Source organism: Pseudophryne corroboree, chromosome 1, assembly GCF_028390025.1.
Source record: "Pseudophryne corroboree isolate aPseCor3 chromosome 1, aPseCor3.hap2, whole genome shotgun sequence".
Taxonomy (NCBI): Eukaryota; Metazoa; Chordata; class Amphibia; order Anura; family Myobatrachidae; genus Pseudophryne; species Pseudophryne corroboree.
In genome coordinates, this window is record NC_086444.1 from 512,753,811 (window position 1) to 512,776,202 (window position 22,392).

General features: G+C 36.1%; 2 non-coding genes across 2 annotated transcripts; both read left to right on the top strand.

Moving 5' to 3' along the window:
• Positions 1-8,666: 8,666 nt before the first annotated feature.
• On the top strand, positions 8,667-8,749 carry TRNAL-CAG (transfer RNA leucine (anticodon CAG)). Its single transcript has one exon. It is a non-coding gene; the product is annotated as a tRNA-Leu (tRNA).
• Positions 8,750-17,019: 8,270 nt separating this feature from the next.
• TRNAL-CAG (transfer RNA leucine (anticodon CAG)) lies at positions 17,020-17,102 on the top strand. Its single transcript has one exon. It is a non-coding gene; the product is annotated as a tRNA-Leu (tRNA).
• The last annotated feature ends 5,290 nt before the right edge of the window (positions 17,103-22,392 follow it).

Consider the following 22,392-nt stretch of genomic DNA (forward strand, 5'->3'; position numbering starts at 1 on the left):
ATGTGCAAAACATGGGACGTGCTGGAATTTGCCCATATTTAATGCACACACAATATTGCTGGCGTTGTCCGATGCCACAAATCCACAGGAGAGTCCAATTGGGGTAAGCCATTCCGCGATGATCTTCCTCAGTTGCCGTAAGAGGTTTTCTGCTGTGTGCGTATTCTGGAAACCGGTGATACAAAGCGTAGCCTGCCTAGGAAAGAGTTGGCGTTTGCGAGATGCTGCTACTGGTGCCGCCGCTGCTGTTCTTGCGGCGGGAGTCCATACATCTACCCAGTGGGCTGTCACAGTCATATAGTCCTGACCCTGCCCTGCTCCACTTGTCCACATGTCCGTGGTTAAGTGGACATTGGGTACAGCTGCATTTTTTAGGACACTGGTGACTCTTTTTCTGAGGTCTGTGTACATTTTCGGTATCGCCTGCCTAGAGAAATGGAACCTAGATGGTATTTGGTACCGGGGACACAGTACCTCCAACAAGTCTCTAGTTGGCTCTGCAGTAATGATGGATACCGGAACCACGTTTCTCACCACCCAGGATGCCAAGGCCTCAGTTATCCGCTTTGCAGCAGGATGACTGCTGTGATATTTCATCTTCCTCGCAAAGGACTGTTGGACAGTCAATTGCTTGGTGGAAGTAGTAAAAGTGGTCTTACGACTTCCCCTCTGGGATGACCATCGACTCCCAGCAGCAACAACAGCAGCGCCAGCAGCAGTAGGCGTTACACGCAAGGATGCATCGGAGGAATCCCAGGCAGGAGAGGACTCGTCAGAATTGCCAGTGACATGGCCTGCAGGACTATTGGCATTCCTGGGGAAGGAGGAAATTGACACTGAGGGAGTTGGTGGGGTGGTTTGCGTGAGCTTGGTTACAAGAGGAAGGGATTTACTGGTCAGTGGACTGCTTCCGCTGTCGCCCAAAGTTTTTGAACTTGTCACTGACTTATTATGAATGCGCTGCAGGTGACGTATAAGGGAGGATGTTCCGAGGTGGTTAACGTCCTTACCCCTACTTATTACAGCTTGACAAAGGCAACACACGGTTTGACAAATGTTGTCCGCATTTCTGTTGAAATACTTCCACACCGAAGAGCTGATTTTTTTGGTATTTTCACCAGGCATGTCAATGGCCATATTCCTCCCACGGACAACAGGTGTCTCCCCGGGTGCCTGACTTAAACAAACCACCTCACCATCAGAATCCTCCTTGTCAATTTCCTCCCCAGCGCCAGCAACACCCATATCCTCCTCATCCTGGTTTACTTCAACACTGACATCTTCAATCTGACTATCAGGAACTGGACTGCGGGTGCTCCTTCCAGCACTTGCAGGGGGCGTGCAAATGGTGGAAGGCGCATGCTCTTCACGTCCAGTGTTGGGAAGGTCAGGCATCGCAACCGACACAATTGGACTCTCCTTGTGGATTTGGGATTTCGAAGAACGCACAGTTCTTTGCTGTGCTTTTGCCAGCTTGAGTCTTTTCATTTTTCTAGTGAGAGGCTGAGTGCTTCCATCCTCATGTGAAGCTGAACCACTAGCCATGAACATAGGCCAGGGCCTCAGCCGTTCCTTGCCACTCCGTGTGGTAAATGGCATATTGGCAAGTTTACGCTTCTCCTCCAACAATTTTATTTTAGATTTTTGAGTCCTTTTTTTACTGATATTTGGTGTTTTGGATTTTACATGCTCTGTACTATGACATTGGGCATCGGCCTTGGCAGACGACGTTGATGGCATTTCATCGTCTCGGCCATGACTAGTGGCAGCAGCTTCAGCACGAGGTGGAAGTCGATCTTGATCTTTCCCTATTTTTGGAACCTCAACATTTTTGATCTCCATATTTTAATAGGCACAACTAAAAGGCACCTCAGGTAAACAATGGAGATGGATGGATACTAGTATACTTATGGATGACGAGCGACTGCCGACACAGAGGTAGCTACAGCCGTGGACTACCGTACTGTGTCTGCTGCTAATATAGACTGGATGATAATGAGATAAAATTAAAATATATATATATATATATCACACTAGCACTGCAGCCGGACAGGTATATATTATGTAATGACGGACCTGCTGGACACTGTCTGTCAGACTCAGCACTGCAGACTCCTAAAGTAAGCTACTAGTATCAAGAAGATAGAAAAAAAAAACCACGGGTAGGTGGTATACAATTATGGATGGACGAGCGACTGCCGACACAGAGGTAGCTACAGCCGTGGACTACCGTACTGTGTCTGCTGCTAAAATAGACTGGAAGATAATGAGATAAAATTAAAATATATATATATATCCCACTAGTACTGCAGCCGGACAGGTATATATTATGTAATGACGGACCTGCTGGACACTGTCTGTCAGACTCAGCACTGCAGACTCCTAAAGTAAGCTACTAGTATCAAGAAGATAGAAAGAAAAAAAAACACGGGTAGGTGGTATACAATTATGGATGGACGAGCGACTGCCGACACAGAGGTAGCTACAGCCGTGGACTACCGTACTGTGTCTGCTGCTAATATAGACTGGATGATAATGAGATAAAATTAAAATATATATATATATCACACTAGTACTGCAGCTGGACAGGTATATATTATGTAATGACGGACCTGCTGGACACTGTCTGTCAGACTCAGCACTGCAGATTCCTAAAGTAAGCTACTAGTATCAAGAAGATAGAAAAAAAAAAAACACGGGTAGGTGGTATACAATTATGGATGGACGAGCAACTGCCGACACAGAGGTAGCTACAGCCGTGGACTACCGTACTGTGTCTGCTGCTAATATAGACTGGATGATAATGAGATAAAATTAACATATATATATATATATATATCACACTAGTACTGCAGCCGGACAGGTATATATTATGTAATGACGGACCTGCTGGACACTGTCTGTCAGCACTGCAGACTCCTAAAGTAAGCTACTAGTATCAAGAAGATAGAAAAGAAAAAAAAACCACGGGTAGGTGGTATACAATTATGGATGGACGAGCGACTGCCGACACAGAGGTAGCTACAGCCGTGGACTACCGTACTGTGTCTGCTGCTAATATAGACTGGATGATAATGAGATAAAATTAAAATATATATATATCACACTAGTACTGCAGCCGGACAGGTATATATTATGTAATGACGGACCTGCTGGACACTGTCTGCAGAATGCGTTTATAAAAACACCACACGACGAGTGTTTAACTTTTTCAGGCAGACAATCACAATATACTGGTGGTCAGCAGACAATCACAATATACTGGTGGTCAGTGGTCACTGGTCAGTCACACTGGCAGTGGCACTCTGGCAGCAAAAGTGTGCACTGTACTTAAAATATGTACTCCTGCTATAACTGCTCCCCAGTCTCCCCCACAATTAAGCTGTGTGAGCAGTGAGCACTCAGCACAGTCAGATAATGATATACAGTATTACATATGATGCAGCACACTGGGCTGAGCACAGATATGGTATGTGACTGTGTCACACTGTGTATCGTTTTTTTTCAGGCAGGGAACGGATTAATTAAACTGGTGGTCACTGGTCACACTATCAGCAGCAAGTAGTACTCCTCCTAATAATATGCTCCCCAAAATTAGTGTCTCTCTCTAGCACTCTAGTCTAAACGGAGAGGACGCCAGCCACGTCCTCTACCTATCAATCTCAATGCACGTGTGAAAATGGCGGCGACGCGCGGCTCCTTATATAGAATCCGAGTCTAGCGATAGAATCCGAGCCTCGCGAGAATCCGACAGCGGGATGATGACGTTCGGGCGCGCTCGGGTTAACCGAGCAAGGCGGGAAGATCCGAGTCGCTCGGCCCCGTGTAAAAAAACCTGAAGTTCGGGCGGGTTCGGATTCCGAGGAACCGAACCCGCTCATCACTAGTTAAAATCCATTAGAGAAAAAACTCTAGACACTTGGATTCCAAACCTGAACATGGAAAACAAAACTTACTTTTATTGTAAAGCCAACTAGAAACCTCTTTAAAATAATGGAAAACAAATCATATCTAGTTTTTAAATTAACAGTTTTAACAGCAACATTGTCATTGTACCTATAGTTAGGTTATTTCATGATATACATCTTTTCAAAAAGCAATGGTTTCATGTGTCAGGATGGCCGAGCGGTCTAAGGCGCAGCGTTCAGGTCTCAAACTCCTCTGGAGGTGTGGGTTCAAATCCTGCTTCTGACAATGTTATTCATTTACTTCTTTGTTCTACAGTTTCTATTTCTTGTTGCTTGTGAAAAGATTGACTTTAGAATTAGACACTCACTGCAATTCTCTTTCAATTTGAACCATGAAAAAAATGCATCAATTATTTAATTATTTCCCATGTTGCAATAAAAGATCAGATTGTAATCTCCCTGGATAAAAGAGCTTGAAACCTACCATATATGTTAATATCATATTATTTTTATTATTTGATCCACAATTCTTTATTTACAGAGGTAGCAAAATAAAATATCTCACAAATTCAGAATGAGGGCTCCATATCTTTGACTTAAGAAAACTGCTCTTCTCAGCCAATGGTCATGAACAGAAACCCCAGAAGGGTCCACTACAATGGCATCCAATCAAACCCATGAGCTAAATTAAGTAGCCAGTTTGTGCAAGATTCACAAATTTCATTTCATTGCTGAGTTAAAATCCATTAGAGAACAAACTCTAGACACTTGGATTCCAAACCTGAACATGGAAAACAAAACTTACTTTTATTGTAAAGCCAACTAGAAACCTCTTTATAATAATGGAAAATCAATTCATATCTAGTTTTTAAATTAACAGTTTTAACAGCAGCATTGTCATTGTAACTATAGATAGGTTATTTCATAATATACATCTTTTCAAACAGCAGTGTTTGATGTGTCAGGATGGGCGAGCGGTCTAAGGTGCTGTATTAAGGTTGCAGTCTCTTCTGGAGGCGTGGGTTCAAATCATACTTCTGACAATGTTATTCATTTTCTTCTTTGCTCTACAGTTTCTATTTCTTGTTGCTTGTGAAAAGATTGACTTTAGAATTAGACAAACACTCACTGCAAATCTCTTTCAATTTGCACCATGAAAAAAATGCATCAATTATTTCATTATTTGCCATGTTGCAATAAAAGATCAGATTGTAATCTCCCTGGATAAAAGAGCTTGAAACCTACCATATATGTGTATAGCATATTATTTTTATTATTTGATCCACAATTCTTTATTTGCAGAGGTAGCAAAATAAAATATCTCACAAATTCAGAATGAGGGCTCCATATCTTTGGCTTAAGAAAACTGCTCTTCTCAGCCAATGGTCATGAACAGAAACCCCACTGGGGTCCATTACAATGGCATCCAATCAAACCCATGAGCTAAATTAAGTAGCCAGTTTGTGCAAGATTCACAAATTTCATTTCATTGCTGAGTTAAAATCCATTAGACAACAAACTCTAGACACTTGGATTCCAAACCTGAACATGGAAAACAAAACTTACTTTTATTGTAAAGCTAACTAGAAACCTCTTTAAAATAATGGAAAGGCAATTCATATCTAGTTTTTAAATTAACAGTTTTAATAGTAACATTGTCATTGTACCTATAGCTAGGTTATTTCATAATATACATCTTTTCAGAAATTAGCAGTTTTATGTGCCAGGTTGGCTGAGCGGCCTAAGGCGCTGCTTTCAGGTCTCAAACTCCTCTGGAGGTGTGGGTTCAAATCCTGCTTCTGACAATGTTATTCATTTACTTCTTTGTTCTACAGTTTCTATTTCTTGTTGCTTGTGAAAAGATTGACTTTAGAATTAGACACACTGCAATTCTCTTTCAATTTGAACCATGAAAAAAATGCATCAATTATTTCATTATTTCCCATGTTGCAATAAAAGATCAGATTGTAATCTCCCTGGATAAAAGAGCTTGGAACCTACCATATATGTTAATATCATATTATTTTTATTATTTGATCCACAATTCTTTATTTACAGAGGTAGCAAAATAAAATATCTCACAAATTCAGAATGAGGGCTCCATATCTTTGGCTTAAGAAAATTGCTCTTCTCAGCCAATGGTCATGAACAGAAACCCCAGAAGGGTCCACTACAATGGCATCCTATCAAACCCATGAGCTAAATTAAGTAGCCAGTTTGTGCAAGATTCACAAATTTCATTTCATTGCTGAGTTAAAATCCATTAGAGAACAAACTCTAGACACTTGGATTCCAAACCTGAACATGGAAAACAAAACTTACTTTTATTGTAAAGCCAACTAGAAACCTCTTTATATTAATGGAAAATCAATTCATATCTAGTTTTTAAATTAACAGTTTTAACAGCAACATTGTCATTGTAACTATAGATAGGTTATTTCTTAATATACATCTTTTCAAACAGTAGTGTTTGATGTGTCAGGATGGCTGAGCGGTCTAAGGCACTGCGTTCAGGTCGCAATTTCCTCTGGAGGCGTGGGTTCACATCCCACTTCTGACAATGTTATTCATTTTCTTCTTTGTTCTACAGTTTCTATTTCTTGTTGCTTGTGAAAAGATTGGCTTTAGAATTAGACAAACACTCACTGCAAATCTCTTTCAATTTGCACCATGAAAAAAATGCATCAATTATTTCATTATTTGCCATGTTGCAATAAAAGATCAGATTGTAATTTCCCTGGATAAAAAGGCTTGAAACCTACCATACATGTGTATATCATATTATTTTTATTATTTTATCCACAATTCTTTATTTGCAGAGGTAGCAAAATAAAATATCTCACAAATTCAGAATGAGGGCTCCATATCTTTGGCTTAAGAAAACTGCTCTTCTCAGCCAATGGTCATGAACAGAAACCCCACTGGGGTCCACTACAATGGCATCCAATCAAACCCATGAGCTAAATTAAGTAGCCAGTTTGTGCAAGATTCACAAATTTCATTTCATTGCTGAGTTAAAATCCATTAGAGAACAAACTCTAGACACTTGGATTCCAAACCTGAACATGGAAAACAAAACTTACTTTTATTGTAAAGCCAACTAGAAACCTCTTTAAAATAATGGAAAAGCAAATCATATCTTGTTTTTAAATTAACAGTTTTAACAGCAACATTGTCATTGTACCTATAGTTAGGTTATTTCATAATATACATCTTTTTAAAAAACTGTGGTTTCATGTGTCAGGATGGTCGAGTGGTCTAAGGTGCTGCGTTCAGGTTGCAGTCTTCTCTGGAGGTGTGGGTTTTAATCCTACTTCTGACAATGTTATTCATTTACTTCTTTGTTCTACAGTTTCTATTTCTTGTTGCTTGTGAAAAGATTGACTTTAGAATTAGACAAACACTCACTGCAAATCTCTTTCAATTTGCACCATGAAAAAAATGCATCAATTATTTCATTATTTGCCATGTTGCAATAAAAGATCAGATTGTAGTCTCCCTGGATAAAAGAGCTTGAAACCTACCATATATGTGTATATCATATTATTTTTATTATTTGATCCACAATTCTTTATTTACAGAGGTAGCAAAATAAAATATCTCACAAATTCAGAATAAAGGCTCCATATCTTTGACTTAAGAAAACTGCTCTTCTCAGCCAATGGTCACGAACAGAAACCCCAAAAGGGTCCACTACAATGGCATCCAATCAAACCCATGAGATAAATTAAGTAGCCAGTTTGTGCAAGGTTCACAAATTTCATTTCATTGCTGAGTTAAAATCCATTACAGAACAAACTCTAGACACTTGGATTCCAAACCTGAACATGGAAAACAAAACTTACTTTTATTGTAAAGCCAACTAGAAACCTCTTTAAAATAATAGAGAGGCAATTCATTTCTAGTTTTTAAATTAACAGTTTTAACAGCAACATTGTCATTGTACCTATAGCTAGGTTATTTCATAATATACATCTTTCCAAAAAGTTGCAGTTTCATGTGCCAGGATGGCTGAGGAGCCTAAGGTGCTGCGTTCAGGTCTCAAACTCCTCTGGAGGTGTTGGTTCAAATCCTGATTCTGACAATGTTATTCATTTACTTCTTTGTTCTACAGTTTCTATTTCTTGTTGCTTGTGAAAAGATTGACTTTAGAATTAGACACTCACCGCAATTCTCTTTCAATTTGAACCATGAAAAAAATGCATCGATTATTTCATTATTTCCCATGTTGCAATAAAAGATCAGATTGTAATCTCCCTGGATAAAAGAGCTTGAAACCTACCATATATGTTAATATCATATTATTTTTATTATTTGATCCACAATTCTTTATTTACAGATGTAGCAAAATAAAATATCTCACAAATTCAGAATGAGGGCTCCATATCTTTGGCTTAAGAAAATTGCTCTTCTCAGCCAATGGTCATGAACAGAAACCCCAGAAGGGTCCACTACAATGGCATCCTATCAAACCCATGAGCTAAATTAAGTAGCCAGTTTGTGCAAGATTCACAAATTTGATTTCATTGCTGAGTTAAAATCCATTAGAGAACAAACTCTAGACACTTGGGTTCCAAACCTGAACATGGAAAACATAACTTACTTTTATTGTAAAGCCAACTAGAAACCTCTTTATAATAATGGAAAATCAATTCATATCTAGTTTTTAAATTAACAGTTTTAACAGCAACATTGTCATTGTAACTATAGATAGGTTATTTCTTAATATACATCTTTTCAAACAGCAGTGTTTGATGTGTCAGGATGGCTGAGCGGTCTAAGGCGCTGCATTCAGGTCGCAGTCTCTTCTGGAGGCATGGGTTCAAATCCCACTTCTGACAATGTTATTCATTTTCTTCTTTGCTCTACAGTTTCTATTTCTTGTTGCTTGTGAAAAGATTGACTTTAGAATTAGACAAACACTCACTGCAAATCTCTTTCAGTTTGCACCATGAAAAAAATGCATCAATTATTTCATTATTTGCCATGTTGCAATAAAAGATCAGATTGTAATCTCCCTGGATAAAAGAGCTTGAAACCTACCATATATGTGTTTATCATATTTTTATTATATGATCCACAATTCTTTATGTGCAGAGGTAGCAAAATAAAATATCTCACAAATTCAGAATGAGGGCTCCATATCTTTGGCTTAAGAAAACTGCTCTTCTCAGCCAATGGTCATGAACAGAAACCCCAAAAGGGTCCACTACAATGGCATCCAATCAAACCCATGATATAAATTAAGTAGCCAGTTTGTGCAAGGTTCACAAATTTCATTTCATTGCTGAGTTAAAATCCATTACAGAACAAACTCTAGACACTTGGATTCCAAACCCGAACATGGAAAACAAAACTTACTTTTATTGTAAAGCCAACTAGAAACCTCTTTAAAATAATAGAGAGGCAATTCATTTCTAGTTTTTAAATTAACAGTTTTAACAGCAACATTGTCATTGTGCCTATAGCTAGGTTATTTCATAATATACATCTTTTCAAAAAGTTGCAGTTTCATGTGCCAGGATGGCTGAGCAGCCTAAGGCACTGCGTTCAGGTCTCAAACTCCTCTAGAGGTTTGGGTTCAAATCCTGTTTCTGACAATGTTATTCATTTACTTCTTTGTTCTACAGTTTCTATTTCTTGTTGCTTGTGAAAAGATTGACTTTAGAATTAGACACTCACCGCAATTCTCTTTCAATTTGAACCATGAAAAAAATGCATCAATTATTTCATTATTTCCCATGTTGCAATAAAAGATAAGATTGTAATCTCCCTGGATAAAAGAGCTTGAAACCTACCATATATGTTAATATCATATTATTTTTATTATTTGATCCACAATTCTTTATTTACAGAGGTAGCAAAATAAAATATCTCACAAATTCAGAATGAGGGCTCCATATCTTTTGGCTTAAGAAAATTGCTCTTCTCAGCCAATGGTCATGAACAGAAACCCCAGAAGGGTCCACTACAATCGCATCCTATCAAACCCATGAGCTAAATTAAGTAGCCAGTTTGTGCAAGATACACAAATTTCATTTCATTGCTGAGTTAAAATCTATTAGAGAACAAACTCTAGACACTTGGGTTCCAAACCTGAACATGGAAAACATAACTTACTTTTATTGTAAAGCCAACTAGAAACCTATTTATAATAATGGAAAATCAATTCATATCTAGTTTTTAAATTAACAGTTTTAACAGCAACATTGTCATTGTAACTATAGATAGGTTATTTCTTAATATACATCTTTTCAAACAGCAGCGTTTGATGTGTCAGGATGGCTGAGCGGTCTAAGGCGCTGCATTCAGGTCGCAGTCTCTTCTGGAGGCGTGGGTTCAAATCATACTTCTGACAATGTTATTCATTTTCTTCTTTGCTCTACAGTTTCTATTTTTTGTTGCTTGTGAAAAGATTGACTTTAGAATTAGACAAACACTCACTGCAAATCTCTTTCAATTTGCACCATGAAAAAAATGCATCAATTATTTCACTATTTGCCATGTTGCAATAAAAGATCAGATTGTAATCTCCCTGGATAAAAGAGCTTGAAACCTACCATATATGTGTATATCATATTATTTTTATTATTTGATCCACAATTCTTTATTTGCAGAGGTAGCAAAATAAAATATCTCACAAATTCAGAATGAGGGCTCCATATCTTTGGCTCAAGAAAACTGCTCTTCTCAGCCAATGGTCATGAACAGAAACCCCAATGGGGTCCATTACAATGGCATCCAATCAAACCCATGAGCTAAATTAAGTAGCCAGTTTGTGCAAGATTCACAAATTTAATTTCATTGCTGAGTTAAAATCCATTAGACAACAAACTCTAGACACTTGGATTCCAAACCTGAACATGGAAAACAAAACTTACTTTTATTGTAAAGCTAACTAGAAACCTCTTTAAAATAATGGAAAGGCAATTCATATCTAGTTTTTAAATTAACAGTTTTAACAGCAACATTGTCATTGTACCTATAGTTAGGTTATTTCATAATATACATCTTTTTAAAAAACTGTGGTTTCATGTGTCAGGATGGTCGAGTGGTCTAAGGTGCTGCGTGCAGGTTGCAGTCTTCTCTGGAGGTGTGGGTTCAAATCCTGCTTCTGACAATGTTGTTCATTTACTTCTTTGTTCTACAGTTTCTATTTCTTGTTGCTTGTGAAAAGATTGACTTTAGAATTAGACAAACACTCACTGCAAATCTCTTTCGGTTTGCACCATGAAAAAAATGCATCAATTATTTCATTATTTGCCATGTTGCAATAAAAGATCAGATTGTAATCTCCCTGGATAAAAGAGCTTGAAACCTACCATATATGTGTTTATCCTATTTTTATTATTTGATCCACAATTCTTTATTTGCAGAGGTAGCAAAATAAAATATCTCACAAATTCAGAATGAGGGCTCCATATCTTTGGCTTAAGAAAACTGCTCTTCTCAGCCAATGGTCATGAACAGAAACCCCAGAAGGGTCCACTACAATGGCATCCAATCAAACCCATGAGATAAATTAAGTAGCCAGTTTGTGCAAGGTTCACAAATTTCATTTCATTGCTGAGTTAAAATCCATTACAGAACAAACTCTAGACACTTGGATTCCAAACCTGAACATGGAAAACAAAACTTACTTTTATTGTAAAGCCAACTAGAAATCTCTTTAAAATAATAGAGAGGCAATTCATTTCTAGTTTTTAAATTAACAGTTTTAACAGCAACATTGTCATTGTGCCTATAGCTAGGTTATTTCATAATATACATATTTTCAAAAAGTGTGGTTTCATGTGCCAGGATGGCTGAGCAGCCTAAGGCACTGCGTTCAGGTCTCAAACTCCTCTGGAGGTGTGGGTTCAAATCCTGCTTCTGACAATGTTATTCATTTACTTCTTTGTTCTACAGTTTCTATTTCTTGTTGCTTGTGAAAAGATTGACTTTAGAATTAGACACTCACCGCAATTCTCTTTCAATTTGAACCATGAAAAAAATGCATCAATTATTTCATTATTTCCCATGTTGCAATAAAAGATAAGATTGTAATCACCCTGGATAAAAGAGCTTGAAACCTACCATATATGTTAATGTCATATTATTTTTATTATTTGATCCACAATTCTTTATTTACAGAGGTAGCAAAATAAAATATCTCACAAATTCAGAATGAGGGCTCCATAACTTTGGCTTAAGAAAATTGCTCTTCTCAGCCAATGGTCATGAACAGAAACCCCAGAAGGGTCCACTACAATGGCATCCTATCAAACCCATGAGCTAAATTAAGTAGCCAGTTTGTGCAAGATTCACAAATTTCATTTCATTGCTGAGTTAAAATCCATTAGAGAACAAACTCTAGACACTTGGGTTCCAAACCTGAACATGGAAAACATAACTTACTTTTATTGTAAAGCCAACTAGAAACCTCTTTATAATAATGGAAAATCAATTCATATCTAGTTTTTAAATTAACAGTTTTAACAGCAACATTGTCATTGTAACTATAGATAGGTTATTTCTTAATATACATCTTTTCAAACAGCAGTGTTTGATGTGTCAGGATGGCTGAGCGGTCTAAGGCGCTGCATTCAGGTCGCAGTCTCTTCTGGAGGCGTGGGTTCAAATCATACTTCTGACACTGTTATTCATTTTCTTCTTTGCTCTACAGTTTCTATTTCTTGTTGCTTGTGAAAAGATTGACTTTAGAATTAGACAAACACTCACTGCAAATCTCTTTCAGTTTGCACCATGAAAAAAATGCATCAATTATTTCATTATTTGCCATGTTGCAATAAAAGATCAGATTGTAATCTCCCTGGATAAAAGAGCTTGAAACCTACCATATATGTGTTTATCATATTTTTATTATATGATCCACAATTCTTTATTTGCAGAGGTAGCAAAATAAAATATCTCACAAATTCAGAATGAGGGCTCCATATCTTTGGCTTAAGAAAACTGCTCTTCTCGGCCAATGGTCATGAACAGAAACCCCAAAAGGGTCCACTACAATGGCATCCAATCAAACCCATGATATAAATTAAGTAGCCAGTTTGTGCAAGGTTCACAAATTTCATTTCATTGCTGAGTTAAAATCCATTACAGAACAAACTCTAGACACTTGGATTCCAAACCCGAACATGGAAAACAAAACTTACTTTTATTGTAAAGCCAACTAGAAACCTCTTTAAAATAATAGAGAGGCAATTCATTTCTAGTTTTTAAATTAACAGTTTTAACAGCAATATTGTCATTGTGCCTATAGCTAGGTTATTTCATAATATACATCTTTTCAAAAAGTTGCAGTTTCATGTGCCAGGATGGCTGAGCAGCCTAAGGCACTGCGTTCAGGTCTCAAACTCCTCTGGAGGTTTGGGTTCAAATCCTGCTTCTGACAATGTTATTCATTTACTTCTTTGTTCTACAGTTTCTATTTCTTGTTGCTTGTGAAAAGATTGACTTTAGAATTAGACACTCACCGCAATTCTCTTTCAATTTGAACCATGAAAAAAATGCATCAATTATTTCATTATTTCCCATGTTGCAATAAAAGATAAGATTGTAATCTCCCTGGATAAAAGAGCTTGAAACCTACCATATATGTTAATATCATATTATTTTTATTATTTGATCCACAATTCTTTATTTACAGAGGTAGCAAAATAAAATATCTCACAAATTCAGAATGAGGGCTCCATATCTTTTGGCTTAAGAAAATTGCTCTTCTCAGCCAATGGTCATGAACAGAAACCCCAGAAGGGTCCACTACAATGGCATCCTATCAAACCCATGAGCTAAATTAAGTAGCCAGTTTGTGCAAGATTCACAAATTTCATTTCATTGCTGAGTTAAAATCCATTAGAGAACAAACTCTAGACACTTGGGTTCCAAACCTGAACATGGAAAACATAACTTACTTTTATTGTAAAGCCAACTAGAAACCTATTTATAATAATGGAAAATCAATTCATATCTAGTTTTTAAATTAACAGTTTTAACAGCAACATTGTCATTGTAACTATAGATAGGATATTTCTTAATATACATCTTTTCAAACAGCAGCATTTGATGTGTCAGGATGGCTGAGCGGTCTAAGGCGCTGCATTCAGGTCGCAGTCTCTTCTGGAGGCGTGGGTTCAAATCATACTTCTGACAATGTTATTCATTTTCTTCTTTGCTCTACAGTTTCTATTTCTTGTTGCTTGTGAAAAGATTGACTTTAGAATTAGACAAACACTCACTGCAAATCTCTTTCAATTTGCACCATGAAAAAAATGCATCAATTATTTCACTATTTGCCATGTTGCAATAAAAGATCAGATTGTAATCTCCCTGGATAAAAGAGCTTGAAACCTACCATATATGTGTATAGCATATTATTTTTATTATTTGATCCACAATTCTTTATTTGCAGAGGTAGCAAAATAAAATATCTCACAAATTCAGAATGAGGGCTCCATATCTTTGGCTTAAGAAAATTGCTCTTCTCAGCCAATGGTCATGAACAGAAACCCCAGAAGGGTCCACTACAATGGCATCCTATCAAACCCATGAGCTAAATTAAGTAGCCAGTTTGTGCAAGATTCACAAATTTCATTTCATTGCTGAGTTAAAATCCATTAGAGAACAAACTCTAGACACTTGGGTTCCAAACCTGAACATGGAAAACATAACTTACTTTTATTGTAAAGCCAACTAGAAACCTATTTATAATAATGGAAAATCAATTCATATCTAGTTTTTAAATTAACAGTTTTAACAGCAACATTGTCATTGTAACTATAGATAGGATATTTCTTAATATACATCTTTTCAAACAGCAGCATTTGATGTGTCAGGATGGCTGAGCGGTCTAAGGCGCTGCATTCAGGTCGCAGTCTCTTCTGGAGGCGTGGGTTCAAATCATACTTCTGACAATGTTATTCATTTTCTTCTTTGCTCTACAGTTTCTATTTCTTGTTGCTTGTGAAAAGATTGACTTTAGAATTAGACAAACACTCACTGCAAATCTCTTTCAATTTGCACCATGAAAAAAATGCATCAATTATTTCACTATTTGCCATGTTGCAATAAAAGATCAGATTGTAATCTCCCTGGATAAAAGAGCTTGAAACCTACCATATATGTGTATAGCATATTATTTTTATTATTTGATCCACAATTCTTTATTTGCAGAGGTAGCAAAATAAAATATCTCACAAATTCAGAATGAGGGCTCCATATCTTTGGCTTAAGAAAACTGCTCTTCTCAGCCAATGGTCATGAACAGAAACCCCACTGGGGTCCATTACAATGGCATCCAATCAAACCCATGAGCTAAATTAAGTAGCCAGTTTGTGCAAGATTCACAAATTTAATTTCATTGCTGAGTTAAAATCCATTAGACAACAAACTCTAGACACTTGGATTCCAAACCTGAACATGGAAAACAAAACTTACTTTTATTGTAAAGCTAACTAGAAACCTCTTTAAAATAATGGAAAGGCAATTCATATCTAGTTTTTAAATTAACAGTTTTAACAGCAACATTGTCATTGTACCTATAGTTAGGTTATTTCATAATATACATCTTTTTAAAAAACTGTGGTTTCATGTGTCAGGATGGTCGAGTGGTCTAAGGTGCTGCGTGCAGGTTGCAGTCTTCTCTGGAGGTGTGGGTTCAAATCCTGCTTCTGACAATGTTATTCATTTACTTCTTTGTTCTACAGTTTCTATTTCTTGTTGCTTGTGAAAAGATTGACTTTAGAATTAGACAAACACTCACTGCAAATCTCTTTCAATTTGCACCATGAAAAAAATGCATCAATTATTTCATTATTTGCCATGTTGCAATAAAAGATCAGATTGTAGTCTCCCTGGATAAAAGAGCTTGAAACCTACCATATATGTGTATATCATATTATTTTTATTATTTGATCCACAATTCTTTATTTACAGAGGTAGCAAAATAAAATATCTCACAAATTCAGAATGAGGGCTCCATATCTTTGACTTAAGAAAACTGCTCTTCTCAGCCAATGGTCACGAACAGAAACCCCAAAAGGGTCCACTACAATGGCATCCAATCAAACCCATGAGATAAATTAAGTAGCCAGTTTGTGCAAGGTTCACAAATTTCATTTCATTGCTGAGTTAAAATCCATTACAGAACAAACTCTAGACACTTGGATTCCAAACCTGAACATGGAAAACAAAACTTACTTTTATTGTAAAGCCAACTAGAAACCTCTTTAAAATAATAGAGAGGCAATTAATTTCTAGTTTTTAAATTAACAGTTTTAACAGCAACATTGTCATTGTACCTATAGCTAGGTTATTTCATAATATACATCTTTTCAAAAAGTTGCAGTTTCATGTGCCAGGATGGCTGAGTAGCCTAAGGCGCTGCGTTCAGGTCTCAAACTCCTCTGGAGGTGTGGGATCAAATCCTGCTTCTGACAATGTTATTCATTTTCTTCTTTGTTCTACAGTTTCTATTTCTTGTTGCTTGTGAAAAGATTGACTTTAGAATTAGACACTCACCGCAATTCTCTTTCAATTTGAACCATGAAAAAAATGCATCAATTATTTCATTATTTCCCATGTTGCAATAAAAGATAAGATTGTAATCACCCTGGATAAAAGAGCTTGAAACCTACCATATATGTTAATATCATATTATTTTTATTATTTGATCCACAATTCTTTATTTACAGAGGTAGCAAAATAAAATATCTCACAAATTCAGAATGAGGGCTCCATATCTTTGGCTTAAGAAAATTGCTCTTCTCAGCCAATAGTCATGAACAGAAACCCCAGAAGGGTCCACTACAATGGCATCCTATCAAACCCATGAGCTAAATTAAGTAGCCAGTTTGTGCAAGATTCACAAATTTCATTTCATTGCTGAGTTAAAATCCATTAGAGAACAAACTCCAGACACTTGGGTTCCAAACCTGAACATGGAAAACATAACTTACTTTTATTGTAAAGCCAACTAGAAACCTCTTTATAATAATGGAAAATCAATTCATATCTAGTTTTTAAATTAACAGTTTTAACAGCAACATTGTCATTGTAACTATAGATAGGTTATTTCTTAATATACATCTTTTCAAACAGCAGTGTTTGATGTGTCAGGATGGCTGAGCGGTCTAAGGCGCTGCATTCAGGTTGCAGTCTCTTCTGGAGGCGTGGGTTCAAATCATACTTCTGACAATGTTATTCATTTTCTTCTTTGCTCTACAGTTTCTATTTCTTGTTGCTTGTGAAAAGATTGACTTTAGAATTAGACAAACACTCACTGCAAATCTCTTTCAGTTTGCAACATGAAAAAAATGCATCAATTATTTAATTATTTGCCATGTTGCAATAAAAGATCAGATTGTAATCTCCCTGGATAAAAGAGCTTGAAACCTACCACATATGTGTTTATCCTATTTTTATTATTTGATCCACAATTCTTTATTTGCAGAGGTAGCAAAATAAAATATCTCACAAATTCAGAATGAGGGCTCCATATCTTTGGCTTAAGAAAACTGCTCTTCTCAGCCAATGGTCATGAACAGAAACCCCAAAAGGGTCCACTACAATGGCATCCAATCAAACCCATGAGATAAATTAAGTAGCCAGTTTGTGCAAGGTTCACAAATTTCATTTCATTGCTGAGTTAAAATCCATTACAGAACAAACTCTAGACACTTGGATTCCAAACCTGAACATGGAAAACAAAACTTACTTTTATTGTAAAGCCAACTAGAAATCTCTTTAAAATAATAGAGAGACAATTCATTTCTAGTTTTTAAATTAACAGTTTTAACAGCAACATTGTCATTGTGCCTATAGCTAGGTTATTTCATAATATACATCTTTTCAAAAAGTTGCAGTTTCATGTGCCAGGATGGCTGAGCAGCCTAAGGCACTGCGTTCAGGTCTCAAACTCCTCTGGAGGTGTGGGTTCAAATCCTGCTTCTGACAATGTTATTCCTTTACTTCTTTGTTCTACAGTTTCTATTTCTTGTTGCTTGTGAAAAGATTGACTTTAGAATTAGACACTCACCGCAATTCTCTTTCAATTTGAACCATGAAAAAAATGCATCAATTATTTCATTATTTCCCATGTTGCAATAAAAGATAAGATTGTAATCACCCTGGATAAAAGAGCTTGAAACCTACCATATATGTTAATATCATATTATTTTTATTATTTGATCCACAATTCTTTATTTACAGAGGTAGCAAAATAAAATATCTCACAAATTCAGAATGAGGGCTCCATATCTTTGGCTTAAGAAAATTGCTCTTCTCAGCCAATGGTCATGAACAGAAACCCCAGAAGGGTCCACTACAATGGCATCCTATCAAACCCATGAGCTAAATTAAGTAGCCAGTTTGTGCAAGATTCACAAATTTCATTTCATTGCTGAGTTAAAATCCATTAGAGAACAAACTCTAGACACTTGGGTTCCAAACCTGAACATGGAAAACATAACTTACTTTTATTGTAAAGCCAACTAGAAACCTCTTTATAATAATGGAAAATCAATTCATATCTAGTTTTTAAATTAACAGTTTTAACAGCAACATTGTCATTGTAACTATAGATAGGTTATTTCTTAATATACATCTTTTCAAACAGCAGTGTTTGATGTGTCAGGATGGCTGAGCGGTCTAAGGCGCTGCATTCAGGTCGCAGTCTCTTCTGGAGGCGTGGGTTCAAATCATACTTCTGACAATGTTATTCATTTTCTTCTTTGCTCTACAGTTTCTATTTCTTGTTGCTTGTGAAAAGATTGACTTTAGAATTAGACAAACACTCACTGCAAATCTCTTTCAATTTGCACCATGAAAAAAATGCATCAATTATTTCATTATTTGCCATGTTGCAATAAAAGATCAGATTGTAATCTCCCTGGATAAAAGAGCTTGAAACCTACCATATATGTGTTTATCATATTTTTATTATATGATCCACAATTCTTTATTTGCAGAGGTAGTAAAATAAAATATCTCACAAATTCAGAATGAGGGCTCCATATCTTTGGCTTAAGAAAACTGCTCTTCTCAGCCAATGGTCATGAACAGAAACCCCAAAAGGGTCCATTACAATGGCATCCAATCAAACCCATGAGCTAAATTAAGTAGCCAGTTTGTGCAAGATTCACAAATTTCATTTCATTGCTGAGTTAAAATCCATTAGAGAACAAACTCTAGACACTTGGGTTCCAAACCTGAACATGGAAAACATAACTTACTTTTATTGTAAAGCCAACTAGAAACCTCTTTATAATAATGGAAAATCAATTCATATCTAGTTTTTAAATTAACAGTTTTAACAGCAACATTGTCATTGTAACTATAGATAGGTTATTTCTTAATATACATCTTTTCAAACAGCAGTGTTTGATGTGTCAGGATGGCTGAGCGGTCTAAGGCGCTGCATTCAGGTCGCAGTCTCTTCTGGAGGCGTGGGTTCAAATCATACTTCTGACAATGTTATTCATTTTCTTCTTTGCTCTACAGTTTCTATTTCTTGTTGCTTGTGAAAAGATTGACTTTAGAATTAGACAAACACTCACTGCAAATCTCTTTCAATTTGCACCATGAAAAAAATGCATCAATTATTTCATTATTTGCCATGTTGCAATAAAAGATCAGATTGTAATCTCCCTGGATAAAAGAGCTTGAAACCTACCATATATGTGTTTATCATATTTTTATTATATGATCCACAATTCTTTATTTGCAGAGGTAGTAAAATAAAATATCTCACAAATTCAGAATGAGGGCTCCATATCTTTGGCTTAAGAAAACTGCTCTTCTCAGCCAATGGTCATGAACAGAAACCCCAAAAGGGTCCATTACAATGGCATCCAATCAAACCCATGAGCTAAATTAAGTAGCCAGTTTGTGCAAGATTCACAAATTTCATTTCATTGCTGAGTTAAAATCCATTAGACAACAAACTCTAGACACTTGGGTTCCAAACCTGAACATGGAAAACAAAACTTACTTTTATTGTAAAGCTAACTAGAAACCTCTTTAAAATAATGGAAAGGCAATTCATATCTAGTTTTTAAATTAACAGTTTTAATAGTAACATTGTCATTGTACCTATAGCTAGGTTATTTCATAATATACATCTTTTCAGAAAGCAGCAGTTTTATGTGCCAGGTTGGCTGAGCGGCCTAAGGCGCTGCTTTCAGGTCTCAAACTCCTCTGAAGGTGTGGGTTCAAATCCTGCTTCTGACAATGTTATTCATTTACTTCTTTGTTCTACAGTTTCTATTTCTTGTTGCTTGTGAAAAGATTGACTTTAGAATTAGACACTCGCTGCAATTCTCTTTCAATTTGAACCATGAAAAAAATGCATCAATTATTTCATTATTTCCCATGTTGCAATAAAAGATCAGATTGTAATCTCCCTGGATAAAAGAGCTTGGAACCTACCATATATGTTAATATCATATTATTTTTATTATTTGATCCACAATTCTTTATTTACAGAGGTAGCAAAATAAAATATCTCACAAATTCAGAATGAGGGCTCCATATCTTTGGCTTAAGAAATATGCTCTTCTCAGCCAATGGTCATGAACAGAAACCCCAGAAGGGTCCACTACAATGGCTTCCTATCAAACCCATGAGCTTAATTAAGTAGCCAGTTTGTGCAAGATTCACAAATTTCATTTCATTGCTGAGTTAAAATCCATTAGAGAACAAACTCTAGACACTTGGATTCCAAACCTGAACATGGAAAACAAAACTTACTTTTATTGTAAAGCCAACTAGAAACCTCTTTATAATAATGGAAAATCAATTCATATCTAGTTTTTAAATTAACAGTTTTAACAGCAACATTGTCATTGTAACTATAAATAGGTTATTTCTTAATATACATCTTTTCAAACAGCAGTGTTTGATGTGTCAGGATGGCTGAGCGGTCTAAGGTGCTGCATTCAGGTCGCAATCTCCTCTGGAGGCGTGGGTTCACATCCCACTTCTGACAATGTTATTCATTTTCTTCTTTGTTCTACAGTTTCTATTTCTTGTTGCTTGTGAAAAGATTGGCTTTAGAATTAGACAAACACTCACTGCAAATCTCTTTCAATTTGCACCATGAAAAAATGCATCAATTATTTCATTATTTGCCATGTTGCAATAAAAGTTCAGATTGTAATTTCCCTGGATAAAAAAGCTTGAAACCTACCATATATGTGTACATCATATTATTTTTATTATTTTATCCACAATTCTTTATTTGCAGAGGTAGCAAAATAAAATATCTCACAAATTCAGAATGAGGGCTCCATATCTTTGGCTTAAGAAAACTGCTCTTCTCAGCCAATGATCATGAACAGAAACCCCACTGGGGTCCACTACAATGGCATCCAATCAAACCCATGAGCTAAATTAAGTAGCCAGTTTGTGCAAGATTCACAAATTTCATTTCATTGCTGAGTTAAAATCCATTAGAGAACAAACTCTAGACACTTGGATTCCAAACCTGAACATGGAAAACAAAACTTACTTTTATTGTAAAGCCAACTAGAAACCTCTTTAAAATAATGGAAAAGTAAATCATATCTAGTTTTTAAATTAACAGTTTTAACAGCAACATTGTCATTGTACCTATAGTTAGGTTATTTCATAATATACATCTTTTCAAAAAGTTGCAGTTTCATGTTCCAGGATGGCTGAGCAGCCTAAGGCACTGCGTTCAGGTCTCAAACTCCTCTGGAGGTGTGGGTTCAAATCCTGCTTCTGACAATGTTATTCATTTACTTCTTTGTTCTACAGTTTCTATTTCTTGTTGCTTGTGAAAAGATTGACTTTAGAATTAGACACTCACCGCAATTCTCTTTCAATTTGAACCATGAAAAAAATGCATCAATTATTTCATTATTTCCCATGTTGCAATAAAAGATAAGATTGTAATCTCCCTGGATAAAAGAGCTTGAAACCTACCATATATGTTAATATCATATTATTTTTATTATTTGATCCACAATTCTTTATTTACAGAGGTAGCAAAATAAAATATCTCACAAATTCAGAATGAGGGCTCCATATCTTTGGCTTAAGAAAATTGCTCTTCTTAGCCAATGGTCATGAACAGAAACCCCAGAAGGGTCCACTACAATGGCATCCTATCAAACCCATGAGCTAAATTAAGTAGCCAGTTTGTGCAAGATTCACAAATTTCATTTCATTGCTGAGTTAAAATCCATTAGAGAACAAACTCTAGACACTTGGGTTCCAAACCTGAACATGGAAAACATAACTTACTTTTATTGTAAAGCCAACTAGAAACCTCTTTATAATAATGGAAAATCAATTCATATCTAGTTTTTAAATTAACAGTTTTAACAGCAACATTGTCATTGTAACTATAGATAGGTTATTTCTTAATATACATCTTTTCAAACAGCAGTGTTTTATGTGTCAGGATGGCTGAGCGGTCTAAGGCGCTGCATTCAGGTCGCAGTCTCTTCTGGAGGCGTGGGTT